Source organism: Sciurus carolinensis, chromosome 10 (assembly GCF_902686445.1).
Source record: "Sciurus carolinensis chromosome 10, mSciCar1.2, whole genome shotgun sequence".
Taxonomy (NCBI): domain Eukaryota; kingdom Metazoa; phylum Chordata; class Mammalia; order Rodentia; family Sciuridae; genus Sciurus; species Sciurus carolinensis.
The window spans coordinates 15,555,214-15,564,143 of record NC_062222.1 but is presented as its reverse complement, the minus strand read 5'-3'; positions in this window follow the sequence as shown (position 1 = coordinate 15,564,143).

The following is an 8,930-nucleotide window of genomic DNA, read 5'->3' as shown; positions in this document are numbered from 1 at the left end:
ATGAAGATTGAGAAAGCTATTTTTGTGTTATTTCTCCTTTCAGTCAAATTAAATATTATCCTACAAACAAAAAAAAGATCTATCTGTATTATGGAATACGAATGGTATTGTATTCCATTTTTAATAGTTTTGAGTGAATTGGAAATGTATGGGCTATAAGTCACTGAAGAAGTTAATTTCCCTTGTTGAGGAAAGATAATCACAAAAGGACCAAGCTTAAGCTTCACACACCAATTTTGATTACCTTTCTACAAGCAGTTAGAATGTTATTTTCTGAGCTGCAGAGCAATTAATGACTAGAACTGCAGGAAGTATTTAATTGAGTATTGATTTAAGGCCAAGCTGTTGTTTGGTTGAAGCATTGCATTATAATTAATGGACCTTAACTGGACTTTAATTTTTCTACACTATGCCTGATTCTCAAGTATTATAACAGCAACCCTCGAACAATTCATAGAGGGAGTCTTGGGCTTTTCCAATTTACTTTTTAAGGTTTTGAGTGAATTCTTTTTTTTTGTATATTTACATACATACTTTAATTTTTTTTATTTTTACAGACTGCATTTTGATTCATTGTACACAAATGGGGTACAACTTTTTGTTTCTATGGTTGAGCCAGTGGGCTTCTAGTTTTTGATGGTAACTTCAAAGTTTGCTGCATTGTGAATACACTTAAGATTAAATTCTCCCATTGACATATTGACAAGTAGTTAATAAATTCGTTCATACAAGTGAATACAGGGTAATATTAGTGACATGGTTTACTAAGAAGGACTGTGTCTTATGCCTCCCTGGAGTTCATTAAGAAAAAAACAAAACAAAACAAAGTTTCTCATTTGTTTGGGATGGTATAGCTGAATATTTACTTGAATGGCAGAGACTGGGGAAAACTCAAAGCCCATCCATAATAACATCCAGTGACTGATTAGTCTCCATAGAATGACAGAAATATATGAGTTCGTAATATTTAAAATAGCCATCTGGCCACTGTCTTATTTGCTAGATTACCTAAACTCAAGCCTTGCTGTGTTTAAGATGACTTAAATTTTTATCAGCTTGGAGGATTCAATTAAATATGTCTCCAATGCATAGCATCATTGGGGTCTTTAGGGACATGAAGATGAACGAAGCCTCATTGTAAGGAGCCTCCTCCATGTATGCTCCAGCCTATTTTAAACAAAACATTGCTGAAATGACTAAGCCACAAGGCAATATATAATAATGCTGTAATAAATAATGACTTGCTAATTGAAATTGTTTACAAAACTTGCTAAAATTATCAACCATCTCAGTTTTATTGTCCTACTTACAAGTCTTTACCTTTTCCCCAGGTGCTATTGTAGCTAAATCCCCCGGAGTTCAAGTCTTATCAATGCTACCCAACAGTTGCTCCAAAAGATTCCATGGAGTAAAAGTTTCAGGCTCTTCAATCTCATCTTGCTATTTTAACATAGGAGACTAACTGTTTGTTTCTGCTGTGCTGTGGTTTGGGAATTTCTTGTAATCCCAGCAGCAATTTCAAGTCTGGCAACTGGTACACCCTTCCTGAGATGTAGAATAGTCTTTGTGTCAGCTCCCAGGAGAGCTAGCACATTGGGGGAAAAGCAACTGAGCACTTGCAGGAAGGCTTATACTGGCTGAATTTAAAACACTTCAATGGATTCAAGACTCCAGTACATTTTAACGATTGTGGAGCCCACAGCATAATTGGTTGAATCTCTTAGGAAGTAGATGTTCAGGATTAACCATGCAGTGTTTAGATATGAGTCACTGGGTGACCTTTAATTTACTCTGCTTCTCCAAAAGCAGGTGGTGGAAAGAAAAATGAGGAGGTAGATTGCAGATTTATTTCTATTTCAGGTCAACCAAGTCACCTGCTGGTAAAACCGTGTACACATTTAGCATGCTTATAACTGTATTCATTTTGATCACTGATCAGTAAATTTTAGAAAGTAGAGCTGTGTGAAAATACATATGTAACCATGAAAAAGGATATTCCTTACCTCTTTGTGAATGTGTTGTGTATGGTTTATATTAAGCAAGTCTGAATGGTATTTAACAGTTGCAGAATCGTCAGTTTGCTTAGAGAATTGCACTTTTCCTTTTTTACATGCTCATGTGAATTCACTTGGACTTTATTGGCAACATGAGGACCCAAACCTAGTTTGGGGTGTGTGTATTTGTTTGTGTGACTCAGTTTGGTTCTCCTCTAATGTTATAGAAAAATCATTTTGTGAGATACTAATTATCAACACACCAGTTCCTATATAGCTGTGCCTTTTCTTTTTGTGTCAAAACATTTTCACCATAAACCCAAAGAACTTCTCAAAATTCATCTATGTTATAGTTGCTAGAGTATTTAAACTCTGGACTTCTTCCACTCTTACTGAGTTAGGGATTGAGAAGCAAGTTTTGGAGGCAGTTACCATGATGGGCTGATGAGACATGGCTTTCTCAGGGAAAGAGGGTGGGCACGGGAGCCTGAAAGTGCTTGTGGATTATATAGCTGCCACTCAGGATACAACCAGGGCAAACTGGGTAAAAGGCAGAAGTGAGTTCTGTAAATGAATAAATGAGTGAGTCAATGAATGACAAAATGAAAAATAGCTAGTACTATTACTGACCATCATAATTTAGTTGTATTTTCTGTTACCTGCTGGTAGCATTTCAGTTTTGAAAGCAGATTGGGTAAATGTGATCAAGGAGATGCATCTAAATACCAATAGTGGAGACCCTGGATGTGGACAAAAAACTTCCCTCTTCCCTTACTGGGATTCTGTAGTGATTGAGGTATCGGAATACTTCATTTCAAAGGTCTGCAGATCTTTTCTTTCTTTCTTTCTTTCTTTCTTTCTTTCTTTCTTTCTTTCTTTCTTTCTTTCTTTCTTCCTCTCTCTCTCTCTCTCTCTTTCTTCCTTCCTTCCTTCCTTCCTTCTTTCCTTTCTTCTTTCTTTCTTTCTTTCTTTCTTTCTTTCTTTCTTTCTTTCTTTCTTTCTTTCTTTCTTTCTTTCTCTTTCTTTTCCTGTCTTTCTTCCTTCCCTCCCTTCCTTCCTTCCTTCCTTCCTTCCTTCCTTCCTTCCTTCCTTCCTTCCTTCCTTATTTTCTTTCTTTGTTTTTGCTAAGTAACTAAAGATAAACAGCTTAAGGCAACTGTACCTATAATACATGCAAAATGTATCAGGCAGTTTTTTAATAAATTTGATGAGTTCTCTAAGTATCAATAATAATTACTATCATTTGTTAGTTTTTATTCTTCCTGTGCAATCTTGAATGTTCTGTTTATTTTCTCTAGTAGGCTTTGGGATTTACCTTTCTACAAATGATGTTTTGCATTTGTACCTCTGATCCCTGGCCTTCTCATCCACTGTTCTTGTTGCCTTGACAGCCACACTGATCTTGTCCACCTTGTGGCCCTCTGGTGCTCCTACCCTGATGTCGCTCTTTCTTTCTCTCTGTGGTCCTTTTCATTCCTTCTCTCTGAAATTTCTAGTTGAGGTAAAGGATGTCCCTATCTCCACTAAACTCTGGGCTTTCTCGGTTTCTCAGAAACAATTTTTTATTAGCCTTTTCCTTTTTCTTGTAGATGTCTTTGCAAGATACCCTAGAGAATTATCTGGAAAAACCTTAGAAGGTTGCACTCACAAATTGCCTCCTTCCACTGGCAGTTAGTTGCACGGTGCTGCTAGAGATGAATCACTATCTTCTACTTCAGGTAGGTTCACTGATCAACCAAACCATACCTTAAGATGTCACGGAATGTCTATGACTTCTTACTGGTAATTAATAATTTTGATGCTGTAAACACCAACTATGCTTCAAAAAATCTCTTTGTAATTTCTCTAATGTTGCTATTTTCTATAGGCAGAGGTGTGGGCAGGCTAAATTCAAAGGCAGACTAGTAGTTATAACAGAGCTATGCAAATGAAGAAGTCTCAGAGCTTGGAAGTTCAAAATCTAAACTGATCACTGCCACTCTCTTACTCCACAAACAGGTATAATAATGCAAAGAGAATCAACTTTAAGACATATGGACGTGTTTTACATGATGAGTTTGTTTCACTGAACTGTTTTCCCCTCACCCTTGACATAGAGATGGTTTAGGAGAACATTACACTATAAAGAGATTACACTGAATTTCCTTTAAACATGTACTTAGTTTTTCTATGGAGGACTTGTGCTTTTCACGTTTGTGAGTCATTGTTAAGAGGTCCAGTATAAGTCTAGCTACTGACCAAACAGGGAAATACTGCTTATTTTTTAAAAGAATAAAAATTCAGTGGAGGGCATTAGGAGCACAATTCATTATTATTATGAGAGATTTCAGGAAAAAATTGTCACCATTCAGCAGAATTGATTTGAGCATCATTATGGGAACAGAGTATGAAAGAGGCTGAAATTCATAGACAGGCAGAAATGATAAAAAAGCAAAAAATAAAGGCATGGTCTAAAAATCCAGTATTTCTTGTTCTTAAAAAGGATATGAGAATATGAAATAAAGTGATGACTTTGAAAGCAGATGTACAACGCTGTGTGTGCCATCCTGTTGGTATAAATCACAAAAATGCTCCACAGTGTAAATGTTTAGGATACTTTTATTGAATTACTGCAACAATAATAACATGGGATGAAAGAAATGCATCCATATATATGCTAATTAAAAGCCAGCAACACACTGTAACTATTGCACAAACCATAAAATATTCACTTGGTGTTTGCTGAGAATCCAGAGAGGTTCTATGTTAGCTTTATAGGTGTAATTTGGCTGGAAAAGAGGTGTGCGTGGAGCAGATTGTTAAAAGCTCCTTTACTGTTACTCGCTGTTTAACAAGGTGCTCCAACGTGATGAAAGGGAAGGACAACTTGGACTTAAAATGCATTTTTAAATCACTTTGATGAGTCTGAAGAAAGTTATTGACCCCCCTCTCCAAATGGCATCTTTGCTTTGCAAATCACTTTGATGAGTATTGCCATTGATCAAAGAGATGTGGCTAAATAGTTGGAATAGTTGGCTGTAAGTTTGGTAGTCCCCCTTTTTTAATCTGCACATTAAATTCAGAACATAAGACTCTCAAGGGACCCATAACTCACTTCTTAAGTGGCCCCCAAAGTACCCTGCCAAATTGTCATTGTTCTTTCTACATCTAGGCATGATGCTGTGTAACTATACATGACTGAGAATCGTCATGTCCATTATCAAATGTTAGGGTTAATTGAAATGATCAAATGACAAAACATACTGTATATTTCTTCACTCATTTATTCTCCCCTTAGAGTGCCAAAATTGTTTTATTTCTCCTTTAGAATGTCAATACTTTTAGACTTTCAGTTAGATTTATGCTACATAATAGATCCATGGACTTGTGGCATGCCTAAATTACTGTTGCTCCTGTAACTTTGTAGATAATAGAATTTGCTCCTTAATGTCTTCAGTTTCCAGGCTGATCACAGAGCCTCTGTAACTCCAGAGTTGGTGAGGAGATGTGGGAACGGGTCAAAACACCATGCTCACAAACGATATTTCATCTCTTTACCTACTGGCAACTTTCTTATATTACAAGTCCTGTGGTGACTGGGGTAGTTTTAGTCTAGTGCTAAGGACCCTGTGGGCCAAGTGTTTCAATTCAATTTCCTCACTACTGCAAGAGTCCTTACCCTAGTAAGCTTACCAGCATGGGCATAAGACTGCCTGGATAGTGTCAAAACCTTGCACCAAGCTAGCACTTTGGCTAAAAATAATTCTGAGGGGATATTCATGCATAGGTACTTTATGTCAGAACAGAGCAATTTTGCCCTAATTCTAAATTTGCTAATAGGTCCTATCAAGGATGGAAAAGGCTACAGTTCAGCTCTTTTCCTGAAGGAATCCAGTATTGAAAGAACTCAAGATGACAAGAAATATATTTGGAGCCGACAGCGTGAGCATTCTTGATTCTCCCCCTCAGATTATATTTTGTTGGCATGGAGAGTGTTTGAGGTGGTGCTGTAAGCCTCTCCTTTGGCTCCTTCCTCATTCCTTTATAATCTCTTCCTCCTAAGATGTCCATTTTATCTTGCCCATTCTGTAATGTATAAAGCTGCTCTTCCGCCCTTTCCAGTGCAGCCATTTTCCCCACCTCCCAACCACTTGTCAATCTGTGAACATCCGAGCTAGCTATTGGTTCATCAGTCAGCTTGCAAGTATCCTTCTCCATTATTGGTCCCCTGTTAGCCCTGCGGAATTCTTAAAGATAGCTTCACCGCCATCTTTTCTCTCTTGCTTTTCTCTCCTCCTGACTTGCCTTCTTTCTTCTCCTGGCTTTCCACTCTCTCTAGCGTGCGCCCTTTCTCTTTCCTTTCTCTTTTCCTCTCATTTTCTCTCTTACTCTTCAGGGAGACACTCTGTTTGTTTAATAAACTCCCTTATGTGATTTCCTGTGTCCGGCGTGGTTTCCGTGGGATTCCTTACACATTCCTTTGTAATTAGACCAACTTATTTCATTTTGTTGTCTTCCCTAATCCCATCAGCAAACCCACTTTATTCTGAATATTTCGTCCTTCAGAGTGGAATGACAACTGTGGTAATTTGGTAGTGTATTAATTTGGTGAGGGTAAACTAAATTCCTAAACTTTTCTTTCTGGTGAGCTCAAGAGAGATTCTTGTGGGGGTTTGGAGACTGGAAGTGAAGCAGTAGCCATTTTGTAGCTCACACAGGGTCCTGGCTGCTGCCTCATCTTATCCTGAAGCAGTTAGTGGGGACAGCAACTGCTCAACCTACTGCCAGGTCCTTCTTCAGCTTCTCTGACTCTGGGTCAAATGCAGAAGCTTAACTCCATAAAAAAGGATCCTGGCAGGACAACTTTTTCACCAAGGCTCCACAGGCAGAAAGAACAGACAAGACTTTCAATTTGTCCTTGTGGGATCAACTTCTGCTTATGAGATCCAACTTAGTCTTTCTCTCTACCACCTTATGTTCATATTTTTTTCCCAACTTCTTGCATTGTGGACTTCAAGTTCCAGAATCAAATGCAAAGTTCAACAGCTTAATCTCCCCGAACTTCATAAGCTCAAATCCCTGCATTAAATTGCTCAATGCTTATCCCTATCTATATCCATATTTATACACCTGGTGGTCCTGCTTCTCTAATAAAGCACCAATACAAATTTGGTGCCAGAAATGATTCTAGAAGAACAGAATCTTAAGAATGTCTAATCTGAATTGGTTCTGAGTAATACCTGTCTTGGAAATCAGAATCAGGTCCTTGTTCCTCATGTTGAAGATTAACACCCAAGAGATATCAAAGCAAGCACATAGAAAGCAAATTTTATTTAAGAGACAGAGAGACAGAGAGAGACTTCTTCTCAGAGAAGGGGACCCAGAGCTGGGTACCCATGGGAGGGTGTGTGTCTTGCCTCTTTACAGATCTCAATTTACCTTCCTCCTCCCCACCTCCTCTTCCTATCCTGCCCAAAAGGCAGGAAAAGAGCAGCCCAGGGGTGCTCATTAGCAAGTCCTTCTGTTGGGAGAAGTGATTACCTGGACATGTTAGTATCACATTTCCTTTCCTTTGAAAATTAGCCCCCATCCTTCTGACCCCATCATTCACTATCTACACTGACTACCCGTCCTTTGCCCCTGTCTCACGAGTTTTTCTGGAATTATTTTTTTGATTTGATTAGATGTAAGTGCATTAATGATCCTGTTTCCAGTGGCTAATAGGAATAGGTTATTTCATGCATTGGGAAAGCAATCAAATAAATTATCATCTTTAGATACTTGTAATCATGGACCTATGGAAGGTAAGGCTCTGGGTGACCAAGTATTTGCCATCATAAAAACTTTGCTGAAAAATATAACAGTATTCATTGGCTGCTTAAAACTATACTGGGGAATTTGGAGAGTATACATGACAAGGACAGGGCTTTACATTCCCACCTCAAAGTAAAAACAAGGCACCTGAAAGCTTCTATGGTTTCATTTGTTTTATAGCTACAGAGATGAGATTTCTTAAAATGCAAACCCCAAATGAGGGCTGCTGAATTATAGTGCAAATGATTTCCTAACCTTATAGGGATTCTTTTGTTAAAGTTAAGGCATTGAATAAAAGGGAATGGGATTGTCAAGATTGGGGTGGGGCATATGAGCAGATTTTGATGATGCTGGGGGCCTTGAACCCCTAAGTATACCAGGTTTCTTTTTCAGTTGATTCTTCTCTTTCTCTGAAGAAACTATACAGGCGTCCCCTAGGTTGGTTGACTAGCTAGGCACTGCTGTCCCTTCTCACATGGTACCTCCACAAACTCCTTGCTTGTAGACCTATAATCAAACTCAACCCCAGCAGGCCCCAAATGGTATGGTAAGTGTGACTTGTGAGGAGGTATAATAGAGATCAAAGGAATAGCACGATCTTTCCAATTCCTAGCGACAGAGAAAACAAATAATTCTAGAGAAATTTGGAACCAATTCAAAGGAATTTTGGGGGGTGGAATCAAGGCGGAATGAATATAAAACAGGATCGGGATGGATTTACTGATACGATCCTAGCAAGCAAAGTATCCAAATTCAGGGTCTTAGCTTGAAGGAATAAATTTCTTTGACTCTTGCTTTGTTGAAACACGGACTCAAAGACAGCCTATATTAAGCAACCCCCAAATTCCAGAACTTCCATCGCAGATTGAAGATAAAGGAATCCAAAAACTTGTGAAGAATGGAGTGCTAGAATGGATTCATCACACAGCCCTCTCTTCACGTGGCTTCCATAAGTACATTCTTGAGGAGTTCTGTGATGGCTCTTCTCTGCAGGTCAGGAATCACAGTAGGAACTGCTGTCATCAGATTGAGATGCCTAACAGTAATGAGAATGATGAGGTCCACGGTGGCAAGGGACAAGAGGAGGCACTTAATTGCCAAAGACACAGTGGACATGCTTATCATAATAGCAGAGCAAAACCC